Raw genomic sequence first — 11,965 nt, forward strand, 5'->3', positions numbered from 1 at the left:
GTAATTGGAAGTAAGGTAAAACAAGCCAAAAAGGCAAACTAGGAAACATTCAATAATCTCCAGATTTGGTAAAGAAAGCCTAGACTAGATTAGTGACAGGGAATGTAGGAAGAGATAGTTGGACAGTCACAGAAAGAATGACGGGCTATAGTTGCTACCTCGATGGAAGTTTTTGGCAGGCTGTATAGCTCTTATAACTGTTATAAGGACTGACTGCACTAACATATCCTAGTTGACCCCCAGAAGAGAGTCACCAGAACTGCTGTAGTCTTTCTAGAACTCCGGAGACCATGAATAAGCTGGGGTCATTGTGGCTGGCCCAATGTCAGGCTCTAGCAAATTGAACTGTATCCTTTCATGGTTAGAAGAGCTTCTGCTTTATGGTGGCCAGAGGCCCTTTCTGATATGGGGCAACAGCTATACTCCTGGGATGATTCCTCATAAGAAATTCAGCAGGGAAAAAACAAGCTCTGTACATGGCAGGAAAATGCTTATTATAGCATTATTATAATAATGACATTCCCAATAATAAAGGGAATGAATAAAATAAACTCATTTTACTTAAATAGCTAGCATTAAGGGGCACCTGGGTGGCTCAGTCGGTTAAGCCTCCAGCTCTTGATTTCATCTCAAGTCATAATCTCAGGGTCATGAGATCTAGCCCTAGGTCAGTCTCCATGCTCAGTGGGAAGTCAGCTTGAGGATTTTGCTCCCTCCCTCTGCCCCTCCCCCCACCCTCTGCTCTCTCTCCTTCTCCCTAAAATACATAAATCTAAAAATAAATAAATAGATAACATTAAAATATCATTATGAAAATGTGAATGAACAAGAAAACATTCATAAAGTATAAAGAGAGCCTTTTTTGGGGGGGAAGCAGAATTAGATTCCTTTTTTGCTTGGAGTAGCTTCCTCTTCCTCAGTAACTAAACTATGATTATAGAGTATTTAAATATGTAGACATGGGCAAAGAAACTTTCTAACATGAATATTTTTTTCTTAGAGAGGGTCAGAATTATGGAGAAAAGGGAATTTCTTTTTCAAAATTGTCCCAGTGAGAGACATTGTAGAATACAAATTAGGAGAAAACTCTCTCAAGCCAGATCATTTGGGTCCTGGTCTGGAGCTTACAAAATGGATGGCTTTTGACAAGATTAACACTTTTCAGTGGCTTGATCTTCATGTTCCTCATCTGTAAAATAGGTTAATAGTCCCCATGTTAGAGAGTTATTGGGAGGTTTAATCTGTTTGCGGAAACTCTTAGAACAGCCCCTACATATAAAAAGTATTCTTTTAGTGGTAGCTATTTATTCTTTTATTAATTTTTGTCTTATTATGTTAGTCATCATTAGTTTTTTTTTCCATTTTATTTATTTTTTTCAGCGTAACAGTATTCATTCTTTTTTTTTTCTCATTTTATTATTTTTTCAGCGTAACAGTATTCATTCTTTTTGCACAACACCCAGTGCTCCATGCAAAATGTGCCCTCCCCATTACCCACCACCTGTTCCCCCCACCTCCCACCCTTGACCCTTCAAAACCCTCAGGTTGCCCCAACCTCCCACCCCTGACCCTTCAAAACCCTCAGGTTGTTTTTCAGAGTCCATAGTCTCTTATGGTTCGCCTCCCCTCCCCAATGTCCATAGCCCGCTCCCCCTCTCCCAATCCCACCTCCCCCCAGCAACCCCCAGTTTGTTTTGTGAGATTAAGAGTCATTTATGGTTTGTCTCCCTCCCAATCCCATCTTGTTTCATTTATTCTTCTCCTATCCCCCTACCCCCCCATGTTGCTTCTCCATGTCCTCATATCAGGGAGATCATATGATAGTTGTCTTTCTCCGATTGACTTATTTCACTAAGCATGATACGCTCTAGCTCCATCCACGTTGTCGCAAATGGCAAGATTTCATTTCTTTTGATGGCTGCATAGTATTCCATTGTGTATATATACCACATCTTCTTGATCCATTCATCTGTTGATGGACATCTAGGTTCTTTCCACAGTCTGGCTATTGTAGACATTGCTGCTATAAACATTCGGGTACACGTGCCCCTTCGGATCACTATGTTTGTATCTTTAGGGTAAATACCCAGTAGTGCAATTGCTGGGTCATAGGGTAGTTCTATTTTCAACATTTTGAGGAATCTCCATGCTGTTTTCCAGAGTGGTTGCACCAGCTTGCATTCCCACCAACAGTGGAGGAGGGTTCCCCTTTCTCCACATCCTCGCCAGCATCTGTCATTTCCTGACTTGTTAATTTTAGCCATTCTGAGTGGTGTGAGGTGATATCTCATTGTGGTTTTGATTTGTATTTCCCTGATGCCGAGTGACGTGGAGCACTTTTTCATGTGTCTGTTGGCCATCTGTATGTCTTCTTTGCAGAAATGTCTGTTCATGTCCTCTGCCCATTTCTTGATTGGATTGTTTGTTCTTTGGGTGTTGAGTTTGCTAAGTTCCTTATAGATTTTGGATACTAGCCCTTTATCTGATATGTCGTTTGCAAATATCTTCTCCCATTCTGTCAGTTGTCTTTTGGTTTTGTTAACTGTTTCCTTTGCTGTGCAAAAGCTTTTGATCTTGATGAAATCCCAATAGTTCATTTTTGCCCTTGCTTCCCTTGCCTTTGCTGTTGTTCCTAGGAAGATGTTGCTGCGGCTGAGGTTGAAGAGGTTGCTGCCTGCATTCTCCTCAAGGATTTTGATGGATTCCTTTCTCACATTGAGGTCCTTCATCCATTTGGAGTCTATTTTCGTGTGTGGTGTAAGGAAGTGGTCCAATTTCATTTTTCTGCATGTGGCTGTCCAATTTTCCCAGCACCATTTATTGAAGAGGCTGTCTTTTTTCCATTGGACATTCTTTCCTGCTTTGTCGAAGATTAGTTGACCAAAGAGTTGAGGGTCGATTTCTGGGCTCTCTATTCTGTTCCACTGATCTATGTGTCTGTTTTTGTGCCAGTACCATGCTGTCTTGATGATGACAGCTTTGTAATAGAGCTTGAAGTCCGGAATTGTGATGCCACCAACTTTGGCTTTCTTTTTCAATATTCCTTTGGCTATTCGAGGTCTTTTCTGGTTCCATATAAATTTTAGGATTATTTGTTCCATTTCTTTGAAAAAAATGGATGGTATTTTGATAGGGATTGCATTAAATGTGTAGATTGCTTTAGGTAGCATAGACATTTTCACAATATTTATTCTTCCAATCCAGGAGCATGGAACATTTTTCCATTTGTTTGTGTCTTCCTCAAATTCTTTCATGAGTACTTTATAATTTTCTGTGTATAGATTCTTAGTCTCTTTGGTTAGGTTTATTCCTAGGTATCTTATAGTTTTGGGTGCCATTGTAAATGGGATGGACTCCTTAATTTCTCTTTCTTCAGTCTTGTTGTTGGTGTACAGAAATGCAACTGATTTCTGTGCATTGATTTTATATCCTGACACTTTACTGAATTCCTGTACAAGTTCTAGCAGTTTTGGAGTGGAGTCTTTTGGGTTTCCCACATATAGTATCATATCATCTGCGAAGAGTGATAGTTTGACTTCTTCTTTACCAATTTGGATGCCTTTAATTTCTTTTTGTTGTCTGATTGCTGAGGCTAGGACTTCTAATACTATGTTGAATAGCAGTGGTGATAATGGACATCCCTGCCGTGTTCCTGACCTTAACGGAAAAGCTTTCAGTTTTTCTCCATTGAGAATGATATTTGCGGTGGGTTTTTCATAGATGGCTTTGATAATATTGAGGCATGTGCCCTCTATCCCTACACTTTGAAGAGTTTTGATCAGGAAGGGATGCTGTACTTTGTCAAATGCTTTTTCAGCATCTATGGAGAGTATCATATGGTTCTTGTTCTTTCTTTTATTAATGTGTTCTATCACATTGATTGATTTGCGGATGTTGAACCAACCCTGCAGCCCTGGAATAAATCCCACTTGATCGTGGTGAATAATCCTTTTAATGTACTGTTGAATCCTATTGGCTAGTATTTTGGTGAGAATTTTTGCGTCTGTGTTCATCAAGGATATTGGTCTGTAGTTCTCTTTTTTGGTGGGATCCTTGTCTGGTTTTGGGATCAAGGTGATGTTGGCCTCATAAAATGAGTTTGGAAGTTTTCCTTCCATTTCTATTTTTTGGAACAGTTTCAGGAGAATAGGAATGAGTTCTTCTTTAAATGTTTGGTAGAATTCCCCTGGGAAGCCGTCTGGCCCTGGGCTTTTGTTTGTTTGGAGATTTTTGATGACTGTTTCAATCTCCTTACTGGTTATGGGCCTGTTCAGGTTTTCTATTTCTTCCTGGTTCAGTTGTGGTAGTTTATATGTCTCTAGGAATGCATCCATTTCTTCCAGATTGTCCAATTTGTTGGCGTAGAGTTGCTCATAGTATGTTCTTATAATTGTCTGTATTTCTTTGGTGTTAGTTGTGATCTCTCCTCTTTCATTCATGATTTTATTGATTTGGGTCCTTTCTCTCTTCTTTTTGATGAGTCTGGCCAGGGGTTTATCAATCTTATTGATTCTTTCAAAGAACCAGCTCCTAGTTTCATTGATTTTTTCTATTGTTTTTTTTGTTTCTATTTCATTGATTTCTGCTCTGATCTTTATGATTTCTCTTCTCCTGCTGGGTTTAGGGTTTCTTTCTTGTTCTTTCTCCAGCTTCTTTATGCATAGGGTTAGGTTGTGTACTTGAGACCTTTCTTGTTTCTTGAGAAAGGCTTGTACTGCTATATATTTTCCTCTCAGGACTGCCTTTGCTGTGTCCCACAGATTTTGAACTGTTGTGTTTTCATTATCATTTGTTTCCATGAATTTTTTCAATTTTTCTTTACTTTCCTGGTTAACCCATTCATTCTTTAGAAGGATGCTGTTTAGTCTCCATGTATTTGGGTTCTTTCCAGCTTTCCTCTTGTGATTGAGTTCTAGCTTCAGAGCATTGTGGTCTGAAAATATGCAGGGAATAATCCTAATCTTTTGATACCAGTTGAGACCTGATTTGTGACCCAGAATGTGATCTATTCTGGAGAAGGTTCCATGTGCACTAGAGAAGAATGTGTATTCTGTTGCTTTGGGATGAAATGTTCTGAATATATCTGTGATGTCCATCTGGTCCAGTGTGTCATTTAAGGCCTTTATTTCCTTGTTGATCTTTTGCTTGGATGATCTGTCCATTTCAGTGAGGGGAGTGTTCAAGTCCCCTACTATTATTGTATTATTATTGATGTGTTTCTTTGATTTTGTTATTAATTGGTTGATATAGTTGGCTGCTCCCACGTTAGGGGCATATATATTTAAAATTGTTAGATCTTCTTGTTGGACAGACCCTTTGAGTAGGATATAGTGTCCTTCCTCATCTCTTATTATAGTCTTTGGCTTAAAATCTAATTGATCTGATATAAGGATTGCCACCCCAGCTTTCTTCTGATGCCCATTAGCATGGTAAATTGTTTTCCACCCTCTCACTTTAAATCTGGAGGTGTCTTCGCGTCTAAAATGAGTTTCTTGTAGGCAACATACTGATGGGTTTTGTTTTTTTATCCATTCTGATACCCTGTGTCTTTTGATTGGGGCATTTAGCCCATTAACATTCAGGGTAACTATTGAGAGATATGAATTTAGTGCCATTATTAGCCTGTAAGGTGACTTACTGTATATTGTCTCTGTACCTTTCTGATCTACTACTTTTAGGCTCTCTCTTTGCTTAGAGGACCCCTTTCAATATTTCCTGGAGAGCTGGTTCGGTGTTTGCAAATTCTTTCAGTTTTTGTTTGTCCTGGAAGCTTTTGATCTCTCCTTCTATTTTCAATGATAGCCTAGCTGGATAGAGTATTCTTGGCTGCATGTTTTTCTCGTTGAGTGCTCTGAATATATCATGCCAGCTCTTTCTGGCCTGCCAGGTCTCTGTGGATAAGTCTGCCGCCAATCTAATATTTTTACCATTGTATGTTACAGACTTCTTTTCTCGGGCTGCTTTCAGGATTTTCTCTTTGTCACTAAGACTTGTAAATTTTACTATTAGGTGACGGGGTGTGGACCTATTCTTGTTGACTTTGAGGGGGGTTCTCTGCATCTCCTGGATTTTGATGCTTGTTCCCTTTGCCATATTAGGGAAATTCTCTCCAATGATTCTCTCCAATAGACCTTCTGCTCCCCTCTCTGTTTCTTCTTCTTCTGGAATCCCAATTATTCTAATGTTGTTTCATCTTATGGTGTCACTTATCTCTCGAATTCTCCCCTCATGGTCCAGTAGCTGTTTGTCCCTCTTTTGCTCGGCTTCCTTATTCTCTGTCATTTGGTCTTCTATATCACTAATTCTTTCTTCTGCCTCATTTATCCTAGCAGTGAGAGCCTCCATTTTTGATTGCACCTCATTAATAGCTTTTTTGATTTCAATTTGGTTAGATTTTAGTTCTTTAATTTCTCCAGAAAGGGCTTTAATATCTCCAGAGAGGGTTTCTCTAATATCTTCCATGCCTTTTTCGAGCCCGGCTAGAATGTTCAGAATCGTCATTCTGAACTCTTGATCTGACATATTACCCATGTCTGTGTTGATTAGGTCCCTAGCCTTCGGTACTGTCTCTTGTTCTTTTGTTTGTGGTGATTTTTTCCGCCTTGTCATTTTGTCCAGATAAGAGGATATGAAGGAGCAAATAAACTACTAAAAGGGTGGCAAAGACCCCGGAAAAATGCGCTGTAACCAAATCAGAAGAGACCCCAAATTGTGGGGGGGAGAAAGGGGATAAAAAACAGGTTCTGAAAAAAAAAAAGAAAAAAAAAAAAGAAAGAAAAGAAAAAAATTTAAAAAATAAAACAAATGAAAATATATATATATTTAGATGAACTAGTCAAAAAACGTTAAAAAAGAAAAGGTAAAAGTTTTAAAAAATTTAGCAGAAGAAGAAAAAAGAAAAAAGAAAAAAAAAATTGAAAAAAGAAAAAAAATTGAAAAAAGAAAAAAAATTGAAGTAGCCGCAAGACTAAAGAATCATGGGGAGAAAGCCATGAGTTCCGTGCTTTGCTTTCTCCTCCTCTGGAATTGCTCTGCTGTCTTAGGAATTGAATCTGCTTTCTCCTTGATAGATGAACTTCATCCTGGCTGGATGTTTTGTTGATCTTCTGGGGGAGGGGCCTGTTGTAGTGACTCTCAAGTGTCTTTGCCCGAGGCGGGATTGCACTGCCCTTACCGGCAGCCGGACTAAGTAATCGGCTCGGGTTCGCTTTTGGGAGCTTCTGTTCCCTGAACGCTTTCCGTAGAGTTCCGGAGGACGGGAATGAAAATGGCGGCCTCCCAGTCTCCAGCCCGGAGGAGCCGAGAGCCTGGGGCCCCACTCCTCAGTGCACCCCCAGAGGACAGCACCCAATCACTCCCATATCCCCAGCCTCCAGCCGCGCTCTGAGCTCACCCAGCCCGCGACCAGTTCAAGGTAACTCCGAGCTGAGAGTTCAGTCCTCGGCTCTGTCTCTGCAGCTGGCTTCTCCGTTCTAATACCTGCGAGCTCTCTGACACTCTGACACCCCCGATCCTTCTGTGACCCTGCGGGGCCTGGGGCCACGCTGACCCTGCGTGGGCTTCACCCTGGTTTAGCCTCTGGAGCAATGTCCCTCAGTGGAACAGACTTTTAAAAGTCCTAATTTTGTGCTCCGTTGCTCCGCCGCTTGCCGGGAGCCGGCCCCTCCCCCCGCGGTCTATCTTCCCGTCGTTTTAGATTCACTTCTCCGCCAGTCCTACCTTTCAGAAAGTGGTTGATTTTCTGTTTCTAGAGTTGCTGTTCTTCTTCTCTTCGCTCTCCCGTTGGATTTGTAGGTGTTTGCAATGTTTAGATAAGCTATCGAGCTGATCTCCTGCTACCTGATGTAGTCTCAGGCTGCTACTTCTCCGCCATCTTGACCCATCATTAGTTTTTGATGTAGTGTTCCATGATACATTATTTGCACATATCACCCAGGGCTCCATGCAATCCATGCCCTCCTTAATATACATCACCAGGCTAACCCATTCCCCCTACTCCCCTCCTCTCTAAAACAGTTTCCCAGAGTCCATAGTTGCTCAGGGCTCATCTCCCCATCCAGTTTCCCCACCTTCATTTTCCCCTTCCTTCTCCTAATGTCCTCCATGCTATTCTTTATGTTCCACAAATAAGTGAAGCCATCTGATGGTCATCTTTCTCTGTTTGGCTTATTTCACTTAGCATAATCTCCTCCACTTCCATCCATGTTGATGCAATGTTGGATATTCATCCTTTCTGATGGAGGAGTAATATTCCATTGTATGTATGGACCACATCTTCTTTATCCATTCCTCTGTTGAAGGGCATTTTGGCTCTTTCCACAGTTTGGCTATTGTGGACATTGCTGCTATGAACTTTGGGGTGCATATGGCCCTTCTCTTCACTACATCTCTTTCTTTGGGGTAAATACCTAGTGCAATTTCTGGGTCATAAGGCAGCACTATTTTTAACTTTTTGAGGAACTTCCACACTGCTGTCCAAAGTGGCTGTACCAACTTGCATTCCCACCAACAGTGTAAGATGGTTCCCCTTTCTCCACATCCTCTCCAACACTTGTTTCTTGCCTTGTCAATTTTTGCCATTCTACCTGGTGTAAGGTGGTATCTCTATGTGGTTTTGATTTGAATTTCCTGATGCCTAATGATGTTGAACATTTTTTCATGTGTCTGTTAGCCATTTGTATGTCTTTTTTGGAGAAGTGTCTGTTTGTGTCCTCTACCTGTTTTTGACTGATTATTTGGTTTTTTGGGGGGTGTTGAGTTTGAAAGTTTATATAGATCTTGGATACCAGGCCCTTTATCTGTAACATAATTTGTAAATATCTTCTTCCATGCATAGGTTGCCTCTTTGCTCTGTTGATGGTTTCTTTTGCTGTGCAGAAGCTTTTTTTTTTTTTTTTTACAGCATAACAGTGTTCATTGTTTTGGCATCACACCCAGTGCAGAAGCTTTTTATCTTAATGAAGTCCCAAAAGTTCATTTTCACTTTTTGTTTCCCTTGTCTTGAAAGAAGTTGCTGTGGCTGATGTTGTAGAGGTTACTACCTATGTTCTCCTCTAGGGTTTTGATATATTCCTGTCTCACACTGAGGTCTTTCATACATTTAGAGTTTATTTTCATAAGTGAAGGGTCAAATTTCATTCTTTTGTACATAGCTGTCCAATTTTCCCGGCATCATTTATTGAAGAGACTGTCTTTTTTCCACTGGATATTTTTCTAATCAAATAGATGATTTTGATTTTTTATATTCTCTCAAATGTGCTTTGATTTGAATCTTCCTGATGGCTAATAATAATGATCATTTGTTCCTGTTTACGTTAGCCATTTGTATGTCTTCTTTGGAGAAGTGTCTGTGCATGTCTTCTGCCCATTTTGTGACAAGATTATCTTTTCTGAATGTTGAGTTTAGGGGTTCTTTATGAATCTTGGATATCAGCCCTTTGTCTGTAGTGTCACTTGTGAATATCTTCTCCCATTCCATGGGTTGCCTCTTTGTTTCATTGTTTCCTTTGCTGTGCAGAAGCTTTTGATCTTGATGAAGTCCCAAAAGTTCATTTTCATTTTTGTTTCCTTTGCCTTTGGAGACATGTCTTGAAAGAAGTTGCTGTGGCTGGTGTCAAAGAGGTTACCGCCTATGTTCAATTTTCCCAGCACCATTTATTGAAGAGACTTTTTTCCACTGTATATTTTTCCTGCTTTGTCGAAGAATATTTGAGCATAGAGTTGTGGGTCCATATCTGGGCCCTCTATTCTGTTCCACTGGCCTATGTGTCTGTTTTTGTGCCAGTACCATGCTCGCTTGGTGATCACAACTTTGTAGTAAAGCTTGAAATCAGGCAACATGATGCAGCAGCTTGTTTTTCTTTTTAAACATTTCCTTGGTGATTCGGGGTTTTTCTGGTTCTGTACAAATTTTAGGATTATTTGTTCCAGCACTTTGAAAAATGCAGGTGGAATTTTGATTGGAATGGCATTGAAAGTATAGATTTCTCTAGGTAGTATAGACTTTTGAAAAATAATTTTTATTTATTTATTGACAGAGAGAGAGAGATCACAAGTAGGCATAGAGGCAGGCAGAGAGAGAGGGGGAAGCAGGCTCCCTGCTGAGTGGAGAGCCCGTTGGGGGACTCCATCCCAGGATCCCAAGATCATGACCTGAGCTGAAGGTTGAGGCTTAACCCACTGAGCCACCCAGGATCCCCAGTATAGACATTTTAACAATGTTTATTCTTCCAATCCACGAGCATGGAATGCTTTTCCATCTTCTTGTGTCTTCTTCAATTTCTTTCATGAGTGTTCTGTAGTTCCTTGAGTACAGATCCTTTACCTCTTACAGCTCTTTTACCTCTTTGGTTAGGTTTATTCCCAGGTATCTTATGGTTCTTGGTGCTATAGTAAGTGGAATCAATTCTCTAATTTCCCTTTCTGTATTTTCACTGTTAGTGTATAAGAAAGCAACTTCACCTAGTTTGCGGATTAGAGTAATGCTGGCTTCATAGAAAGAGTCTGGAAGTTTTCCTTCCATTTCCATCTTTGAAACAGCTTCAGGAGAATAGGTGTTATTTCTTCTTTGAATGTTTGTTAGAATTCCCCAAGGAATCCATCAGGTCCTGGGCTCTTGTTTTTTGGGAGGTTTTTGATAACTGCTTCAATCTTGTTACTGATATTGGTCTATTTAGGCTGTCAATTTCTTCCTGTTTCAGTCTCGGAAATATATAGGTTTCCAGGAATGCATCCATTTCTTCTAGATTGCTTAACTTATTGGCATAAAACTACTGATAATAATATCTGATGATTGTTTCTATATCCTTGGTGTTAGTTGTGATCTCTCCCCTTTCATTCATAATTGTATTAACTTGGGTCCTTTTTCTTTTCTTTTGGAATAGTTTGGCCAGTGGTCTATCGATCTTGTTGATTCTTTCAAAGAACCAGCGTCTAGTTTTGTTGACATGTTCTACTGTAGCTCTAGTTTCTAACTCATCGATCTCTGCTCTAATATTAATTATTTCTCTTCACTTAATTTGTTGTTGATTTTCCAGTCTTTAAGGTGTAAAGAGATTTCGTGTATTTGGGATTTTTCAGTTTTTTGAGTGAGGCTTGGATGGCTATGTATGTCCCCCTTAGGACTGCAGTTGCCATATCCCATAGGTTTTGGACTGATATGTCTTCATTCTCATTGGTTTCCATGAATTGTTTGAGTTCTTTGATTTCCTGGTTGATTTAAACATTCTTGAGCAGGTTGGTATTCATCTTCCAAGTGTTTGAATTCGTTCCAAACTTTTTCTTGTGGTTGAGTTTCAGTTTCAAAGCATTGTGGTCTGAGAATATGCAGGGAATAATCTCAGTCTTTTGGTATCGGTTGAGCCCTGATTTGTGACCCAGTATGTGTTCTATTCTGGAGAAAGTTCCATGTGCACCTGAGAAGAATGAGTATTCTGTTGTTTTAGGGTGGGTTGTTTTGTATATATCTGAGGTCCATCTGGTCCAATGTGTCATTCAAAGCTCTTGTTTCTTTATTGATTTCCTGCTTGGATGATCTATTACTGAGAGTGGTGTGTTAAGATTCCCTACAATTAATGTATTCATATCAATATGGCTCTTTATTTTGATTAACAATTGGCTTATGTAGTTGGCTACTCCCATACTGAGGGCATAAATATTTGCAATTGTTAGATCTACTTGTTGGATAGACCCTTTAAAAATGATGTAGTGTCCTTCTGTATCTCTGACTACAGTCTTTAGCTTAAAATCTAATTTATCTGATAAAAGAATTGCTACCCCACCTTTCTTTTGAGGCCTGTTGGAATGAAAGATGGTTCTCTATCCCTTTACTTTCAGTCTGGATGTATCTTTAGGTTCCAAATGTGTGTCTCGTAGACAGAATATGGATGGGTCCTCTCATTTTTTTCCAATCTGCAACCCTGTGCCATTTTATGGGAGCATTTAGGCCATTCATGTTGAAAGTGAT

Source organism: Meles meles, chromosome 21 (assembly GCF_922984935.1).
Source record: "Meles meles chromosome 21, mMelMel3.1 paternal haplotype, whole genome shotgun sequence".
Taxonomy (NCBI): Eukaryota; Metazoa; Chordata; class Mammalia; order Carnivora; family Mustelidae; genus Meles; species Meles meles.